Below are 21,165 nucleotides of genomic sequence, written 5' to 3'. Positions count from 1 at the left end.
AAAGAAAGAAAGAAAGAAAGAAAGAAAGAAAGAAAGAAAGAAAGAAAGAAAATTCTAATTGCTTCCATGGGCAATCTCACTCTAGGAGGCATGGGAAAGATACAATTTTAGTAATCCTCATGGATTGGCTAATGATTATTTAATTATGCTGATTGTTGATAATTACAGTGATGAGAGAGGTAACCAAATTAGGACTAGATTAAAGTGTTTTTCACTGGTTTAAAAACAATGGTTTATGTCATCTTGACTAATTGTCAACTTTCACTCCCATACATGAGAGGTCAATAGTTATTAAACCTATACACGCAAGTACTTGTAAATAAAAAAGTAAAACTTCCTAGCATTCATATTACTCTGATAGTGTATTTATATATATATTCCTGATATCAGCTATAATAAAAAATACAACTTTAAATAAATATGATAATGATAATATAATAAATATATCATAATAAATGATAATTTAAAACATTTCCCACAGATGCCAGCTTGCAAAAGAAAAGATTTTCATTTAAATGATCCTTTCCTTCAAGATCTATGAAAATATGCCTTTTACTTGCTTTAATACTGGTTGATTAATGCTAGAAGGTTTATGTTGAGAATGTTCATGAATAACATGATTTCATAAGATGTTTAGCTAATTGCATTTCATCCATTACTCCATCAAGTGATAAGAAATTTGAATGCTGGTAGCCCATATGCTCGTCAAAGTATCAGGTAATTTTTTTACTATAGAAAACATGCATTTTGTTGTCAAGTCCTGGTTAGAATTCTGATTTTGCTCCATTTGATGTTGTGCAGATTATTACTTCTTTTCTCCAAAGCACTGGCTTACTCATCTACAAAATGGGAAGAATAATGCCTGTTTCATAGACTCCCTCATTCCTCACTTCCAATCCGTATGTAACTTCTTCCTCTAAAACATATATGAGGCATCATATGTCTGAAATATAAGCCAATGTGTTTTCTTCATTGGTAATGTCTAGTCTCTGCTTATCCATATTCTGTATCAAGAGTCATCCCCCTGGTGGATTTTGATTATAGAGAAGATACTCTTTCCACCTGAGTTCACTAGGCCATGAGGCTTCCGTGCCACTAAGAATGGGGATCAGATGATGTAAGATAAATTTAGATCAGATGGGAAGAAAAATAGGAGAGCTTTGCTCCTTTAGAGCGTAGGGAAAAAAAGAAGCCAGCAGCCAAGTACATACCCCTTCCTGTTTAAAATCCTGTAAGTGGAAAGGGGTGTGGGGAAGCCAAAGGCGGCTGCAGGTACTTGTGTCTCCTGTTATAAACTGGGGAGAAGACTGCAGATGCATAGGATAGGCTGGCATTAATGGCAGGGGCTCAAACAGAGTAGAGTACTTGTATCACAAAATGTTAAGAAAAGAGGGGGATCTAAATTAAAATTAGCCCTTCCTCAGTGGCCTAGAGAGATGTAGAAGTTTCTGCTTGCTTTGTGGTGGGAGGTGTGGTATGTGCATTAACAAGCAGTGTACTTACATCAAAGCCTCCATAACTGAACATGAGGTGTTTCACCTACAGAAGCCGACTGCTTGGGTAGCTTTAGCAGGAGCTGATGAAAGACGTGGTTGATTTCAGAAGGTCCACCAAAGCCACGAGGAGTCAAGGTGAGGCCTACTGAGCAAATCAGTAATATATTAGCCCGAAATTCCATTAGGAATCCCAGCTGGAGATTCCAGCTCCAGAAACCAGGAAGATTTCCATGACCAAGAAGTAAAGGGAATTCATCAAAACAAAAGGCAAGACCCAGGCCCTCTCTTCTCTTCATGAGAGCATTTAAGTATCCTTCTCCACTAAAGTTAGATTCTCCTAAAATATTTTCTGTACTTTTAAAGTTTTACTGTTTATATCTTGGTCTTTAATCCACTATGATTTGTGTATGTGTGTGTGTCTGTGTTAAGCGTATTCAGGATCTACTATTACATTTTCCGTGTGGATAATAACTTCTTGTTCCAGCAGTGTTTATTAACAACTCATTTCTTTCGTATTGAATTATAATACTACCATTATTAAATAGTATTTCTCTCTAAATATTGATGTATATATCTCTCTCTCCTCTATCTTTTATCCATCTATGGATTCTAATCTATTCCAGTGACCTGCTTGTCCATCGCCATGTAACTCAGTATGCTATGTTTGTTTATTTATTGCCACAATTTTAAAAATTAATCTTGGATATTTGGTAGGGAATGAGCCTTAACTTCTTTCATTTCTTCCAAGTTGAAAAGTGTTTCAACTCCTCTTGGCAGTCTACTCTTTTATAAATTTTAGGATCAGATTCTCTCATTTTGTGGGAAACTTTGCTAAGGTTTTGTTTAAAATTGATGGTCAGTGTGTAGATAAATTCAGGAACAATGGGCATATTTGCAATATTGAGTGCCCTTCTCCAACAACATTGCATACCACACTCACATTCTTCTTTTTCTGGTGTGCTGAAGTACCTCCTTAATATTTTGTGAATTTCCAAATGACAGCTGGCACATCTTTGATTGGACATTCCTGGGAACCTTATTATTTTGTTGCTGTTGTGAAAGGGATGGGGTTTTATCCAACTTATTCCTTCGAATCACTTATTTCTGGTGTAAAGGCACCCTACTGATTTTGTAGGGTGATAGTACATCAGGCATCCTTGCAGCGGTCTCATTAGTTCTGATAATTTTCCTGACTCTCTGGGTTTTCATGTGTAAGCACGCTTGTAGTTTACAAATACAGTTTTTTCTCTTCCTTACCAATTTTAATATTAATAGAAATTTTGATGGATGGATCTTTTTTATATTCCTAGTTTTATTGGAGTAGTTTTAAATGCCTCCATTAAGTATTATGTTTACATTTATTTTATTTTATTACATTTATTTATTTTTGAGAGACAGAGAGAAACAGAACGTGAGCAGAGGAGAGGCAGAGAGAGAGAGAGCATCTGAAGCGGGCTCTGTGCTGACCGCAGTGAACCCAGTGGGGGGCTCAAACTCATGACCTGAGCTGAAGTTGGACGCTCTACTGGCTGAGTCACCCAAGTGCCCCTCACTTTGTCATTTTTTTACATTCCTATTTTCATGCTCTATAATTGTTGGTATGATCTTTTAAAATTGTTTCCGTTTCCCCATTTCTCAGCATTTGACCTTGTTCTCAACCTGTTCCTCTCTTAACAATGAACATGTGCATCTCTTCCTTCTTCCAGTCCTCCTTCTAATTTAAAGAAGTCTCCTTCCCTGAACTCTTCCACCTGTTCTATTTCCCCATCTCCCCACTGTCTTAAAGATCATATGCATATGCCCTAGTTCCCTGCAGTTCCTTCAACCTGTATTTACACTTGAGGTGGGCAGCTGTTTTGTTATTTACATCAGATCTCTTGAAGGGTCAGGACCTCAACTTCCTCCTCATTTACTAAACTGGACTAAGTTTTCCTATGACCTAATTTCTCAGTCAATTACCCAGTTTCCATCCTTCATTCCATGTAATCTTGATGCCTTCTTGATCTGATTTTCTTCATTAGTTTCTGTGACACTGTTTTTCTTTCATTTTCTTTCTACCTACTTTATCATTATTTCTGTGGCTTTTTTTTTTCTTGCTCTTCTCTAAATACTAATGAATTTGTATATAGGAAAAAACTAGAAATCATCTTTTAAAACATTAAAGATCTATTGATTACATAAATTCCATAGATGTTTGGAGATAAAATCTTTGTCTAATGTGATTTTTAAATGCCTCTAAATCATAGATTATATGACCAAATTAATATCAATAGAATTTTTTTTTTTTGCATTAGAGATGTTTTCACTCTTCATTTTTGTCTGTGTAATGATTGGGGAAAATTGTAAGAACAACAAAATGAACATGTGCTCATTAAAATATTTACACTTGGAATAGGGATTAAATATAGTATATTTTACCAACATTAAACCAGCACAAGGATAGAAGAATACTGTAGTGAAGTTTTTTTATAATTGAAATAGACTGGCATAACTCTTGTGAAATAGTTATTCTTAATATTGTCTTTGATTTTTTTTCCCATGGTTTCACATCCTCAAATAGGTCTTCATCTTGCAAAAATCTGTACATTAGACATACTGATGCATAAAGAAAATGCATCAACTAGGAAATGTTCTAGGATGGCTTGGATTATCAGACATTTGCCAGTTAAATTCAATATTACTGTATAAATTTAAAGAATTAACTGAAATTAACATAATTTATTTGTTCCTTTAGTGAATAACCAAAAATATAAAGTTCTTCAAGCTATTTTATATTCTTATTAGGATAATTGTAATTCATTTTTATTTAAAAATTAAGCAATGTTAAGCATACAGTGTTTGATGAATATGAAAATATATATCATTGAATTATAAATGATTTTGCCTCCAGCTGCCAACTTGAAATGCCAGGCATTTTCCTAATCTTCATATTTCATGTAACGTTGAACCATTTATGGTCCTTGTGCTGCCATATGGGAAAAGCAATATTCATCAACCCTTTATGCTTCATGAAGCAAAAGGTGTTATTTCATTTGTGAGCTTCTTTCATAATAAAGAGTGATTGAATCTCCTCTTTTATTTATCCATTTTATTTTTTTGTAACTTTAAATGATGGTAATCAGTCAGAATTCCCCATTGAGGGTATTTATTAATTTTCACCCTGGTAGTAGACCACAAGCTCAGTGAGGGTAGGCAGCAGTTGTTTTTTTCTTTGTTTGTTTGTTTGTTTTTAAGTTTATTTTTATTTGAGAAAGAGACAGCACAAGTGGGGGAGGGGCATAAAGAGAAGGAGATAGAGAATCCCAAGCAAACTCCATAACACAGGGCTCAAACTCACGAAACCATGAGATCATGACCTGAGCCGAAACCAACAGTCAGATGCTCAACTGACTGAGCCACTCAGGCACCCCAGCAGCAGGTTTATTTATTCGCCATCATATTCTCAGCACTTAACATAATGCATGGTTAGGATGAATGAATGCATTTGTTTTCAGATTAAAAAATTTTTTTGATATAATTATTAATGTAATGGTCCACCCGTATGTCATCATGACTTGGTACCTAAGGGTGTCACAGGAATATTAATACATGTTGCCTCCTGTGAGAGGTTTTCAGTATAACCGAAGATACAGATTAAGGAATATGGATCAGTAGAAGACATTATGTGGATATTCATAAAAGAGGGCCTTCCACAGAGGTCCAGAATCATAGAAGTGATAGTTGGGTAAAGCTTAGAGAAGAAATATTTGCAACAAACAGGGAAACTTTGCTTTCTACATGAAAACCAAGATATCAAGGGCTTGAGGAAGGAAAGACCATAAAGCATTGGAGGGGCTAGGAGAACCCAGGGTTCATTAAATATGAAATTGGGATGTTTGGAAATTGAGTGGCATTTGTTTCTTGAAAATAAAGGATTCTGAAAGGCAGGTAAAGTAGGTTTTTCTTTAGAGAGGACAAAAAATAAGAATCTAATGAATATTTTGTGAGGAAAAGAATCACCTAATGGTATATCACAGTAGCTTGTAATTGGAGACACCAAGATACAGTGTGAAATTGAGTGCATGGTGGAGACGGCAGGAATGAAGACAGGAAAAAGATGGGGTGGTTGATTTCAGTTAGGTAAAAAGGAAGAGGCAAACTAAAACCAATTTGTCAAATTTGGGATGTTTCATAGTTAGAGATAGGGAAAGTGAGAGATGAGGGTTAGTTTTTGACACATGAAACTTGAAATGGTAGCCAGATAGTTAAATGGAAATGTTGCAAACATAAGGAAGCTACTTAAATTGTATTACTCAAAAAATTTCTCTGTGCCACCTTTCGTATCTAATATACATACATGTTCACACAGTTTGTTCTTTTTAATTGTGCCTGTTTCTTCTAGAACATTTTCATCTTACAAAATTTAGTTTTCAGAAACTCTCATTTTTGTAATTTATTTTATAAATGCCTAAGTACTTCAGTAGGCTAGTGCAGATATCAAGAAGAGTGAAATGTTATATAATCATTTTAACACAGAATTACCTATTTGAGAAAGATATAAAGTTTCCTTTCCTTTAAAATGGGGATGATAATTCTTGCCCTACCTAGCTCGAAGGGTTGTTGTAAGGATCAGAAGAGATGACGGGTATGAAAGCTCTTTGAAAACGAAAATCCTTTACAAATGCAAGCTATCATCATCGTGATTATACAGTGCCCTCCATATGAACCTGAAACAATTTTCATCTATCATGTCACTCTTCTAATTCCTGTAGAGCATGTCCCACAAGATTTTTATCACAGGACTCTATTTTAATCAACGACAATGCATTTTCATGAAAGCATAATATTGTTTCTATAATAGATATTCTTTGAACTCTGGATGAAGACTAATACACATTTCAAGGACCATTATACTTCTGAGAATTTTTTCCTATCTCTTTCATTTTATAGCTTCCTTTCCCCCGTATTACATGGGTGCAATAAAATGACTTCATCAGGTAAAATATCCTATAAAAACTTAACTGTCAATCTCATCCTCCTTTCCCCTAACTTCATCTTTTCCCACTTGTGAGTTTGAATTCTCTGATAAGCACCAGCCATGGGCTTTACCCATTGGCACCAGTCCAGCCTAGTGATCAAACCAGGCATTGAAGGTGTAGAATATAGCCCTGTCAGCCTCAGGATTTCGTGCAGGTTGGAACCGAGGCCTGGCACCAACCCCAAAACTGTTGTGCCAAAGAGAGTTCTGATTTTTTTTTTTTAAATTTCTCTATGTGTCTCTCTATCCTTTTATCAAATTAGTACAGCCCTGATGCTTGCCATTCCGAAGGGCTTCTCCCTAGCTTCCTAGGTCGTGGGAGGAATATCCACATGGTTCTGGACTATTTCATAACTTTCTGTCTTGATACCCATTTCCTGGAATCTTCCACATGCTCTTTTTCAAGATTGACCCTGTTTGTATCAAAACTTGACCAAACAGTTCTTAGGTTAATGAAGCCCCTTGGCCTCTACATTGTGGCTGTGCTAGCTGCACCTGGGCCAGTCTTTGGTATTAGATAAATCTCAGACATCCTTCAGACTGCTCCCATAAGCTGGTCTGTGGCTAGCCCTGAGTTCGACTGCTCACCCACTTCATCTAAGTTTGGTAGCCAGTTCCATCATGCTCTCTATCCAGGAGGGCATTAGTGTCCGAGACAAGAGGCCACATTCTTCCCACAGTATCATTCTGCTGCTTCACAAAATTCCCTCATTATCAACATTTCACCTGGATAATGTTAATTCTCTCTCTCTCTCTATTTTTCTTGGCACTTGTACAAGAAGCGCAAACATCTACTTAGGGAAGAGGGCACGCTGTCAGAGCTGGGTCTTTTCTGATACTTGGATTAGGTCACGGAGTCGCTGCAGATTTATAGTGGAGAGAGAAACACTACACTTGAGAATTTTCTATAATTGCAAGAAGCACCAAACCTGTAATTACTATTGCCACTCTGGGAACTTCAAGGGAAGCCTCCATAGTTAGCCTTTGCCCTTATCCATCCTGACTTTCCTGCCATGTTTTTCTGCTTTTGCCTTTGTTAGAATTTATAGTAGAAATAGAAATTTAAAAACCCAGCTGAAGATTCTTAGACTAGTACAAAGAATGTATTTTTAAATTTATTTGATGCTTACTGTGCATCAGAGTGCAGAGGAATTTAATTGGCGGTGATGTAATGAATTGTTTATTTTAACTAAAATCAGGGTGAGTTGGCTAACACTTTCAGTGTTTGAGCTCATAATGTTAAGACATATGTAGCACTTCCTAACTTAGCATTTCAGTATAGCTCCACCAGGTAGGTGTTATCTTTACTCTATTTAAAAATGAGGATCTTGGGGCGCCTGGGTGGCTCAGTCAGTTCAGCGCCTGACTTCGGCTCAGGTCGTGATTTCGCGGTTTGTGAGTTTGAGCCCCTCTTCAGGCTCTGTGCTGACAGCTCAGAGCCTGGACCCTGCTTCAGATTCTGTGTCTCCCTCTCTCTTTCTGCTCCTCCACCATTCATGCTCTGTCTCTCTCTCCTTCAAAAATAAATAAACATTAAAAAAAAAATAAAAAATAACAATGAGGACCTTAATGGGCATTGCACATGAGGATATTAGAGGTCAGAGAGCTCATGTGTTTGCCTAATTCAGCAATGGAGGACTGTCATATGGCAACACCATACTTCTGGGTTCCATGCAGAGATCCCTACCCACCAGTGAATACTTCCTTTCTTGTCTTCATAGTAAATGACAAAGGAGGGTCACAAGGCCTTCTGTTATATCATGCCATCCTATAGCTCAGTTCCCTTCTTTCCTTCCTATATTTCATCCGTTCTGAACCTCTTGTAGAGCCATCATCTGGAAATCTTGTCCCTTATTTTACTGACTTCTATTTTTTGGGCCAGATCCATTGGGTAACTGCCTCCTATTTGGGGGGGCAGATCCATTGGGTACTGACTCTTATTTTGGAGGAAAGATCCATTGGGTAACTGACTCCTATTTTGGGGGGCAGATGCATTGGGTAACTGACTCCTATTTTGGGGGGCAGATGCAATGTGTAACTGACTCCTATTTTGGGGGGCAGATGCATTGGGTAACTGACTCCTATTTGGGGGGCATATTCACTGGGTAACTGACTCCTATTTTGGAGGAAAGATCCATTGGGAAAGCTTATGTGTGGTCTGAGTTGGCCTCCGACGACATCTTGTGCAGTCTCTGTTTGAGCCATTAGTATCATTAATGTACCACTCTGGTTCCCTTAGATTAAGCTTCCGAGGGTACAGACTGCCTCTTTCATTCTTGTTTCCTCTTTTTCTTCATCTATAAAATAAATATAATAGTAGCTACCTTGTAGATTTATTGGGAGGATTAGAGGTAATGTATATAAGTAAAGTAACTAACAGTGCCAGAGACATGGTAATAAAACTAACAATAACTCATATTTATTAAACTCATTTTCTGTGTGCCAGGTACTATGGTAGGCATTTAACGTGTATTATCTGTAATCCTTATGTAATGATTTTATTCAATGGCCTGAACTCAAAGCCAGTAGAAGCAGAACACACTTTTACTTTTTCTCTTCAACAATATTATCAAATCTTATGACCCTGCAGTTTGATACATGCCAGGCAGGGGCCGTAGTTGCAGACTATCAGTTATGAACACAAGTCAATTTCAATAATTAAAATTTATGTTCCGTTATTAACATTTCTAGGCTGTTTATTCTTAATTCAGATGAAATTCACGACGTCTCCCTCTCCCTCAGCTGAGGCCTGACACTGGCTCTAGCTCTGCCTTGTGAAATAGTTTTTGACTTGACTGGGGTTTTTCTAGTCATTCTCAGTAATCAGTACCTCTGGCATTGGCAGGAGCTGGCCACCTTGTGGGCTGTGCTGGTAGGCTCTTTAGAGTCCTGCCTTTCCCCCCATACCACCACAATCTGGGAACCCCAGCTTTCTGACGAGGGACATAAGCATTTTAGCCGTCACCCAGCTCTAGCACACGGCAGCCAATCCTACAACCGCCTTCCGCCAGGGTTCTCTTACTTTGGCAGGGGGTTCTTCTCAGTGGGATCCCATAAAGATGGCAGATTACTATGCACTGAGTCAATAGGAAATGCAGGCATTGCTGGCATGCCGGGTAATGGAACGTGGATGTGTCTGCCTGTCTGCTGTCCTCTCTTCTTGCTCTGCCTGTGTGGATGTTGCAGCTGGCATCCATCTTTCTGAATTCTCCAGGAGAGAAAGGGGCAGTCATCAGTGTTCACACGTGCCTCCAAACTCTCGGGACCACATGTGAGCTTGTTGCTGCTGCTTCTCATCACAGTGGTCTTGCAGCAGTTGGCCTGCTCATTTCCACAGCTCGGCAACTGTGGTCAGAATGGACTCCCTGGTCTTTTGTCTCAGAAGTGTGGCACTCACTACTCTTAAATCTTGTAGCACTGTCCCCTTGGATATGTGTATAGAATGTGTCTGCATGAGAGGACATAAGCCAAAACCCCTCCCTAAGATAACGTCTCATTGCCTCCTTGACTTTCTCTTAATGCACTCCATAATTATGTTTCTGACAGGGCAGAGGACTTGCCATGTTAGGGGCCAGTTTGGCTGCTTATTAGGAAACCCCAGGAGAGGTACTAGCTGCTGCTCTTCACAGTCCTTTATTGTTTTCAATGTAGTGCTTTTGCTGAAATGTTTGAAGCAACAGGGAGAACCCTGCTCCACATCTTTATATATATACAGCACCCATTTATATCTGAAGAAACTGTGACTCTAGAAGTCAGGTTATTTTTCCTATGGTCCTTAAACTTATTTAGTGCAAGTCCAAACCTAATTTGCATCTAGATTAGTGTAGTCCCAAACTGACTGTTCTGTTCACTGTACTGTTTACTTCAGTATGTGAATGTTCGATTGTAAATGGTTACCAGAGGGCGTCTCTAAGTTGAGATAGACAGCCTTGGCACTCTTGGGGATTTATTTAGATAACTTACAATGTAAAATGGAGCTTTGATGCTGTAGACATATCAACACTTATCCAACTTAATTGACTCCTGTATTTGTGCTAGTAATTATTAGTCATTTTCTGCCAGTTAAAGAAATACTTGGTAGAGCTAAAGCAGTACCTAGCCCATTGTGAGATTTCAATAAATATTTGTTAAATGAAAGACTGCAGGAATTCAAAGTCAGCTGATACAACTACTCCTAGCAAATGGTGACGAGTGCTGAGTTTTGTGGAGTGCTTTGATTGTGTATGTCTCACTGGTATTCTTCCATCTATCATCAACCCTTATATTCAAGGAAATGTCTTTAGCATTTTTATTAGATGATTGCATGTCTCTTACAGGCAACTAGGAGAAATACCAAGCTTTCAAAAGAAGCCTGATTGTGTCAGAGTTGAAAATTCAATCAGCAAGAACCAATTTAAAAGAGCCAAGTTGTAGCAAAATCTAGAGAATTCTAACTTTAAATAAAATCCTTTCCTGCTTCACGATAGCTCAACTTTCTTTTAGCTTTTAAATAAAAAAGTGTTGATAAATGGCCACTGAAGAATAGCTTAATATAGTACAATAGTTCTTTTTTTCTCAATGTTCACAGGGAAAGAAAATCTGGATAAATCAAAGGGATCTTTGAGAAATTTTGTAAACTGTCCTCTCAGTCAGGTTAATTTATTAAAGATCGATTAGTAAAAATACCATTGGAAAAGTTTAGTCCTTTTCATATAGATAATATTATTTATTTGTAGAGGGAATTTATTGAACAGATTTACACATAAAATTATGAGTGGAAACCAAAAATATAAAGACAGCTACAAGTGTTTTATATAGTCTGATATCTTTGTACCTAGTGATGTGTAGCACACATTAAACACTTAAAAACAATATTTTGTATATGAGATTCTTGAAAATGTGAAACTATAGTGAGGGAAGGCTGATCAGTAGTTGTATGAGGGGAAGAAGGTTGATTGCAGAGGGGCACTAAGAAGCTTTTTCAGGAGTTGAAAATGCCGTATATCTTGATGTGAATATCTTTCACTTCCTAAATTTATCAAGTAATCTAATTATAATGAGTGAATCTCTTGTATCTACATTATATTTCAATAAGCCTGGGGGAGTGAAAGAGGACAAAAAATCTTTATTATTGAATTTAGACTATTTCACTTGTAATGTTTTTTTTTTTTTCTGATAAAGTGAGTAGGACCATGGTAAATAGACTACTATAATTATGTTCCATGTGGAATAATAAAATCTCAAGTTTCAAATTATCTTAAAGATCATTTAATCTAATCCTTCTTTCCTTCATTCACTCTTCACTTAGTTGACATTAATGGACTGCTTTCTGTGTTTGAGCAAGTATGCTTGTTGCTGGATAGTGAAGTCAAATAAAGCATAATCCTTGCCTTGGGGAAGTGTATTAGTTATCTATTACTGTATAACAAATTGCCCTGAAATTTAGTGACTTTAAACAACACATTTATCCCACCACAGTTTCTGTAGGTCAGAAATCCAGATGGCTTACCTGGGTCTTCTATTTCAGGTTGTCTTACATGGGTGCCATCACAATGTGCACCAGGCCTGGGATTTCTCATATGGAAGCTCAACTGGTAAAAAGTCTGCTTCCAAACTCACTAAAGTTGTTGTTGGCAGAATACAGTGCATTGAGTGCTGTTAACCTAGGCCTCAGTACTTGCTGGCCGTTGATGGGTAGCTACTGTCAGTTCCTTGGCAAGTGACCCTCTCCAATATGACCCCTCCTCCATCAACGAATGTGCACTGAGAAGCCAATAGAATCAGCTTGGAAATCGAAGTCACAATCTTTCATAACTCACAGGAATGACATCTCCTCAACATTGCCCACATACCCTCAGTTAGGAACAACTTACTCATGAGAAAGGAATTAACGAGGACATCAATACCAGGAAGCAGACATCTTAAAAGCTACTTCACACAGAAGCCTAGTCGATTCAGCTATCTGGGCTTGATGCGTCAAGAGATGACCCAGCAAGTGCTTTAATCTTTTTTATTTTACAAAAAAAAAAAAAAAAAAAAAAAAAAAAAGTAAGAATGGGGTTTTATACCCAGACTCTTTTTGTTTAACTTCTGGTTCTACGACTTACTAGTCATACATCTGGGAATTAATTAAACATTTATTAAGCATTAATTAGTCCTCTCACCACAAAATAGTGCATATGTGATTAAGTTGCTGTGAAAATTAAACACAATAATGAATGTAAAGTTCCAAGCATGGTACCTGGCAAGTAATAGGCTTTCAATAAGTTCCATAAATGAATTTCTGTTATCATCCTTGTACGAATCTTATTCCTGACCTGAAATCTACATCTCTGAAACTTCTTCCTGTTGAAAAACTTGAGGCTTACTAATCAAGTCTTATTCATTTCCAAATGCTAGCCCTGCCTTTAATTTACATCGGAAGACAATGTGTGTGCTGCCTTCCTTTTCTTCCCTCCCTGCACGTTCCGGGCTTCTTTCTCTCCAGATATGTTCCTTATATAACATGACCACAAGCCTCCCAAGCCTCTCTTCTTGACATGCTTGTTAGATTGTAAGTCATCACACAAAACTGAATAACCATAAAACAAGTCAATAATCAGGAGGGAAAATTTTCAAATGAAAATGATCCGTAGATATTATTCTTACCTCAAGTTAATTCAAAAGCATCCTGATCTAGGACCTAATCTAGTTGCATATGACAAGCCCAAACATGTTTCTCAGAACTCGCTAACAAATCCGTAAGCAGTTAGTACATTTCTTGCAGAAGTTAATGTCAAAGCACAAAAGAAGTATTTTAATTGATAAATAACTAATCTCTATACAACAAAGCAATAATTAAATAAAAGAGTATATTTACAACTAAAAACACACTTACTTCTAAAACTGTTTAACCAACTTTCAAATTAAAACATGATCATATTAAGAATTGAATACTTATTTTAGAAGCAAGAATATTCTAGCCATTGACCTATAAATTAGGATGAGTATTTTTAAATATCATGTTATAGGTCAATTATACTTCAATAAAAAATTAAAAAAAAATTAATACACTTAAACTTACATCCCTGAGAAAAGATGTATGAAGTAATGTTCTTGCTGGTGTGCTTAGTTTTTAAGAATTTCATCATCGATATTTCTCATTCTAAGAATTTTTACTTCACAATTTCAAAAAGGAAAGAGAATGCATTCAAATAAAATAATTTGTCCTCATATGAATGTTCTCTATTATTAGATTCTACTTCAGGAGACAATGTTCACTTTAACTTCTTCAGTATTTATAAGGTATATTGGTGATCATGTTAATATTTTTAATGTGTTAAATGTGTTCAATAGAAAAATAATACAGTGACATTTATTTGAATTTCCATTGTAATCTAAAGAAAAACAGGTGTAAATGGTAAATTATTTCATTTACAGATTATTTTGAAGAGTTTTTAGAACTAACTATATTGGCATTTCTTCTTACAAAGAGAAAACAAGTATAAATATTTAGTCACAGGAATCCTCAAGTATTTTCAACTTCAAATTCCAAGTTATTGAAACTAACTCCGCTCCAAAAATTCATTAGTAAAATACATAGAAATTTATATTTTTAAAATTTTATCCTATCTTTTGTTGGAAATGCAGCTGTAGTTGCAGTGGAAATAAAATATGACAATGAAGACAGAAACAAAGAATAAATAAAACCTAAATTTCCACTGTATGCGTGTGTCTATGTATATATATCAAACACATTTTAAAAATCGTTATATAAAATACTGATATCCCAATAAAAAACATGGGCTTATGATAGCAGTCTGAAAGAATATGTATTAAATGGACAGTGGTTGTCTGTGGGTTATGATTTTTATTTTCTTTTTATCTTCAGTGTTTCTGAATGTTTTGCCAGAAACACGTATTACTTTAACAAGCAGAATTAAACAAAGTTAAATTTTCCATTAAAATATATATTTTGTGCTTAATCTGTGAACCAAATTAAAAATGAACTTAGTTTCATGATGATTTTTAAGGAGAATATGTAGAAAATGCTTTGGTTTTTGAAAAATAGTACTTCCTATTTCTTTGTGAACCTGTAAGAATATTTCACTTAGGGAAAAACATAGTATTTGGACTTCCTTTTATTATGTTTTTTGTGGAAATCCGTTGCAGCTAATGGTGAATTATCAAAGAAAGTATATCTCCTTATTAATTAAGTCATTAAAATTCAGAGTCAAAATATTTATCGGTTTATTTTCAATAAATAAGCATCATATTTATATCTGGTAAAGATTTCATTATAGCATATCAATAAACACTGCATACTTATAACTATAAGAAAAACATCTATCTGGGCAGTCTGTTAAGTGCTTTTGTTTGGTGACATATTTTATTCAAAAGATAAGAAATATGTTTTTCTTTGCAGAAGGGAGTAAATTACAGTGTAACTTCAGGGGTTGCTTTTAAACTTGCATTAATATAGTACACTGATAGAGGTGGTGATTTTTATCTAAGTATCCTGATTATGTTATTGCTAAATCATCTAACACATGTTAAATGTTACATATAAAGGAGCCATGAGGTACCGAAACTATATTCCTATACTTTGCTATCAGTTTGAATTTCATGCCTATTTTGATCAATCTCTGTGAAAGGTAGTAGAGTTAAATAATATTAAAATCATCATTAGAGCATTTGTAAACTATCATTTTCAAGAATGACATTCATGAATATTGTGCTAGTTAAAAACTAACTTCTTGGGGCGCCTGGGTGGCACAGTCGGTTAAGCGTCCGACTTCAGCCAGGTCACGATCTCGCGATCCGTGAGTTCGAGCCCCGCGTCAAGCTCTGGGCTGATGGCTCGGAGCCTGGAGCCTGTTTCCGATTCTGTGTCTCCCTCTCTCTCTGCCCCTCCCCCGTTCATGCTCTGTCTCTCTCTGTCCCAAAAAATAAAATAAAAAAAAAAAACGTTGAAAAAAAATTAAAAAAAAAAAACTAACTTCTTAAAACTGTTCAATAATTATGGAATGTCCATGCCATTAATATTTATTTATTTATTTTCCCTTTTGCATGGATTACACTATACCTGAAATTTATTATTCAGTTTTTGTGTAATGACTTAAAAAATACTATTATATATTTGAAATGAGGATTGTCTAAAAAAGCATTTATATAGTAGTTTTTTTTTAAGAATTTATTTTTAAGTATTCTCTACACACAACATGGGACTCAAACTCACAGCCCCTAGATCAAGAGCCGCATGCTCTACCAACTGACCCAGCCAGGAGCCCCTGATTCTTAGAAAATGATTGAATCTCAGGTCTACATTTAATATTTCAACCAGCAATGTTATTTTACTTTAAAAAATCTGGAATGATAAAGTTGATTTTTGCCTTTTAACATATGGCCATCTGAAATAATTTCATTCATTCACTCATTAATTTATTTATCCATTCAGCAAACATTATTTGTGTTCTAAGTACTGGGTATCCAAGCACTTGCAGACCAGAAGGGGAAATAACAAACAGACAAATACACACACACACACACACACACACGCACACACACACACAAAAATCGCTTTCTTTGATGTAGATATTTTGATTGTACCTATATTTTAAATGCCCAGTTCTATCTCTTTTTTTATTGAAATACACTTGAACTGCAGTGTTACATTAGTTTCATGTATACAAGACAGTGAGTGATTCAACAACTGTATACGCTATGCTCACCACAATTGTAGCTACCATCGGTTGTCATACAATACTCTTACAATACCATTGACTATTCCCCATGCTGTACCTTTCATCCTCATCACTTACTCATTCCAATACTGGAAACCTGTATTTCCTACTCCTCTTCGCTCATTTTGCTCATTCCCCATTCACCTCCCCTCTAGCAATCACCTATTTATTCTCTGTATTTATAGATTTGTTTTTTGTTTTTTAGATTCCACATACAAGTGAAATCATATGGTGTTTGTCTTTCTGTTTGACTTACTTAACTTAGCATAATACTCTCTTAAGTCCATTGATGTTGTTGCAAATGGCAAGATCTCATTCCTTTTTGTGGCTGAGTAATATTTCATTGTGTCTCTATATATCCCATCTTCTTTATCCATTTATCTGTCAATGGTCATTTAGGTTGCTTCCTTATCTTGGCTATTGCAAATAATACCATAACATAGGGGTACATTTACTTTTAGAATTAGCATTTTCATTTTCTTAAGTACTTAGTAGTGGAATTACTGAATCATATGGTATTTGTATTTTTAACTTTTCAAAGAACCCCCTACTGTTTTTCACAGTGGGTTTACCAGTATACATTCCCACCAGCAGTACACAGGTGTTCCTTTTTTTTCACATCCTCCCCAACACTTGTGATTTCTTGTCTTTTTGATACCAGCCAAGTCTAACTGGTATAAAGTGATATCTCATGATGTGCGTCCATTATTTTTAATTAACAGAGAGTAGCAACTCTGAAATTTATATATACTTATTATATGTATTTTTAAAGTTTGTCAGTAAGCTTTTTAGAGTTCTATGAAACATAGTTTTAGAAAATATTACTTTGAAAAAAAATTGGTCCTGTTACAATTACTGAGATTGTTTTGTTTTTCTTTATAATTGAGCCATATGGGGTTTGTTACCTAATATGTACATTTATTTCCATTAAGCATTTAATATATTACAACCTAATTGTAGACAGATAATGGCCTCCTAAAGACGTCTACCTCCTAATTCCAAGCACTTGTAAATAGGTTACTTACATGGCACAGAGACTGTGCTGATGTGATTAAATTAAGGATCTTGAGATGGAAAATAATCCTGGATTATCCAGTTGGGTCCAGTGTAATCACAGGGTCCTTATAAGAGGAGAACAAGAGGATCAAAGGTGGAAGAAGATGGCATGGAGAAGCAGGGGTTGGAATGACAGGCTTGAAAATGGAGGAGAGGGCTCCAGCCAGGGCATGTGGACAGCCTCTCCAGGGTGGAAAAGGCAAGGAAAGGAATTTTCCTCAGTGTCTCCACAAGGAATGCAGTAGTGTCTATGCCTTAATTTTAGCCCCAATAAGACTTGATTTGGGCTTCTGACCCCTATAATTGTACAGAATAAATTTGTGTTGTTTTAAAAAAGTTACCAAGTGTGATAATTTGTTAGAGCAACAATAGGAGACTAATACAGACCTACACAGCACTAACACTTCAAACAGCCTCTGTTCTTTTTTTTTCAATTTGATAAAAATCCTAGGTTCATTCGCCAAATGAATCACTGAAGAGATGCTTATCTATTAGAGGAGAATGTGAGGCCTTTTTTATGATTTCCAAGGAAACATAGGTGGGATCGCTGCTAACCCTAACCCTGCCCATCAGGCCAAATAAGTCTTCAAGGGTAGAAGAGCCACATGAAAGCCCTTGCTGGTGTAACATAGGCCAGAGCCACTATACTTCTTGATTTTCATGGTTTCTTTTTAACTGAGACTCCAGATACCACTGGAATTTTAAGAAACAGCATAAAAATAAAACATTTGAATATGAATACTTTAGATGCTTCCTCGACTGTCACACATTCAAAAAGAGCCCCCCCTGGTAATAATCTGTGTGGTGCTGTTAGTATATCAATTGCAGACAAGCAGAAAGCTGAACCTTTTATTGCTCCTTCTGTTTTCTGGAAGTATTCAGTATTAGAGTGACTGATACTCTGTTTTCCAGAGTGAGGGGAAAAGCTGTAATAACTTCTGTGCCATTATTTTTGAAAACTCTAGAGTTCATTAAAACTCTCTTTGGCTTTCTTGCCTACCATCTTTCTTCTTTCTTATGAATTATTCAAGGCAGATTTCAGTTGAGGTAAATAGTTTGATTTGAAGGTTTTTGTATCTGGATTTAGATGCAACAAGAAGTGTTAAATGCTCAGAATTTTAAGTGCACAGAATGGCACAGACTCAGCTATTAAGATGGAAGACATTTGCTGTTAACGCTCTGGGGCTGCTGTTTGCGACTTCAGCGTGGTACTATTTGTCATTCTGAAGTAGGTAGGCATTATGATGCTTGTAGTATAAATCAGACTTTACAGAATGCTTGGTCCCCAAGCGCTCTGAACATTCTAATCCACTTCTCAGTTTACAGAACATTTTTTGATTTTACAAGGTAAAGTTTCCCTTTCTTATTTAACCTTGCCAATGCATTATTAATCTCTATTATTTTTCAGGTATTGTATACCAAACAACAACCAAAAAAAAAAAAAGCCCAAAAAACAAAAAAACCCTTTAGCCTGCATGTTTCTCTTGGATAAAATGAGGTTGTAAGTTTGAGTTCTTCTTTCGACAAATAATGTGAAAGCTAAGAGGACCTAGGAAACATCTCATTTTTATAAAACTCAAGGTAAGCCTGATTTCTTCTTTCATAGTAGTCCTCTCACCCTTGGATTCTGTGCCTTATATTTTTAATTTTTTTTTTTATTTTTAATTTTTAAACACTTAGTTCATGAAGTTACTTACCTGAAAGAGTGATATATGGAACACATGGCTGGAAACTACATTGCTTTGGAACTCATGTTCAGAACTGGTTGCATGGTAGCCCATTTAAAAACCACTCCAAAGAAATCTTATTATAGTTCTGTCATCTGCTAAAATTCACTTCCTTAATGTCAGTTTCTGTTAAGGCGGTGTACATAAAAATATGTTTGTGACATTAGGCTCAGGTGGTACTGCTTTTAGGCAAAGCATTTTATTCACGTACTGTGCTCTAACTTGATTTTATTAGCAGCAGGAGTTCCATTTACTAAAGAACAATAGCGGGGCGCCTGGGTGGTGCAGTCGGTTAAGCGTCCGACTTCAGCCAGGTCACGATCTCGTGGTCTGTGAGTTCGAGCCCTGCGTCAGGCTCTGGGCTGATGGCTCAGAGCCTGGAGCCTGCTTCCCATTCTGTGTCTCCCTCTCTCTCTGCCCCTTCCCCGTTCATGCTCTGTCTCTCTCTGTTCCCAAAATAAATAAACGTTGAAAAAAAATTTTTTTTTAAAAAAAGAACAATAGGAACTAATATTTAACAATTAGTATGTGTTAGAGTGTGTGCTAGGGACTTTACATTCGTTATCTATGTTAATGCTCACAATACATCTATGATGTAGTAGTTTCTGTTAGCATTCCATCTTCCGGCTGGAAAGTTTCTTGCAGAGCACAGTCTTGAATCTGTCTGACCTTAAAGTCCATGCTTTTAAGTACTCTTCTAGTGATTGTAAATTCAAACATGTGTAAGGACATAGATTTATAATTTTTTTAATGTTTCTTTATTTTTGATAGAGAGAGACAGAGAGTGAGAGGGGGAGGGGCAGACAGAGAAGGAGACACAGAATCCAAAGCAGGCTCCAGGCTCTGAGCTGTCAGCACAGAGTCTGACATGGGGCCCGAACTCGGGAACTGTGTGATCATGACATGAGCTCAAGTGGGAGGCTCAGCCGACTGAGCCACCCAGGCGCCCCAAGAACATAGATTTATAATGTCACTCAGTATAATGAATGCATTTAAATTTATTTATATTTAAACCATACGCTAAGCAACCTGTACAAATTTGTGGTCTGTATTCAGCTTTCAGCCTCAGGTTTGAAACTCTACACAAAGCCACATTGCTTTCAAAAATATTAATTTATATGCATAATTATTCCTTTATTCATTTCCATCTTATTCAGGTTTTATCAGGGAATATAAGTGTGCAGAGAACAGAACTGCATTGTCCAATTGCCCTTTCATGCCAAATGCCTGCCTGTTAACCCAGTCATGTGGTCTGTCTGGTGTCAGGACTTTTGTCCAGCTAGGAAGGAGCTTCCTATCTGAGTCTGGGGGAGATATTGACATCAGAAGAATGTTCAGACTCAAAAGCCAAGGGAAAAGTTGAGTTCTGAGGAGGTCACATAAACTGAAGAGGCTTTAGAAGAATGTATTAAGATCTAGCCTATAGCACTAGTGGTCTTACAGCCATGAATATGAGAGTGATGGCAGCTGGTGAGGGGAGCTGTGGCAAAACTTCTAAATCAGCTCTGTATTTTGTCTGTGATTGTATCAACCATACTGTAAGGCAGAAATGGATCATTTTTAAGGGACGTGGGATGAAGTGTATGTCAGTATTACACATAAAAATTAAAGATAAACAAGGTGCTTAAATCCTGTAAGAAAAAGCTATGGAAAAGCTGTGTAGGTGCGATTAGCTTTTTTCAGTGTGCAAGTTCCCCTAAGGGATTTTCATTGCTCAGATGTCAGCCAACAGAGAAAGGTAGGGAAATCTTTTCCATTTGATTACTTAAGGAAAGATAGTTTTGTGAATTAATAACAATTTCTGGCTATATTTACTTACGCTGTCCTTTCTCAAAAATCTGTAATAGCACCTCATTTTAGTTATAGCAGACCTTCTTAATTTGATAAATTACGTAAGTTCTCTGGTCTTTAATTTCCATGAAACTGGGTGTGTGATTTTTAAACTTTTTTTCAGTGGATGTGCTGATGAAATATGAAACTTGAAAATCACTGAAATTCTGTGCTCAATCAGAACTCTGTCATCTCTAAAATTCAACAGGTCAGCAGTCAGTTATGACAAGGTCCTTTATTACTTAAACCCCTTCTACTACAATGTACTTAGTGCCCTTCTATCCTTTCTCTCTTCCTTCCTTCCTTCCTTCCTTCCTTCCTTCCTTCCTTCCTTCCTT

At 36.4% G+C, this 21,165-nt stretch overlaps 1 protein-coding gene across 8 annotated transcripts in view; it reads left to right on the top strand.

The window, feature by feature from the left end:
- The window catches only part of RALYL (RALY RNA binding protein like), a 718,636-nt gene that overhangs the window by 187,294 nt on the left and 510,177 nt on the right, over nt 1-21,165 (top strand). Inside the window, exon 1 of one of the 8 annotated variants that reach the window (XM_040487490.1) lies at nt 18,751-18,851. The exons of the other annotated variants lie outside the window; for them this stretch is intronic. The gene's annotated coding sequence lies outside the window, so the exon portion shown is untranslated. Of the gene's footprint in view, nt 1-18,750; nt 18,852-21,165 lie in introns of those variants that run through there. 8 annotated transcript variants of the gene reach the window in all.

The sequence above is a fragment of the Herpailurus yagouaroundi genome, unplaced genomic scaffold, assembly GCF_014898765.1.
Source record: "Herpailurus yagouaroundi ecotype Mexico unplaced genomic scaffold, PumYag 165, whole genome shotgun sequence".
Classification (NCBI taxonomy): domain Eukaryota; kingdom Metazoa; phylum Chordata; class Mammalia; order Carnivora; family Felidae; genus Herpailurus; species Herpailurus yagouaroundi.
Note: the sequence above shows the minus strand (reverse complement) of the source record. Positions and strands in the feature narration are given on the sequence as shown.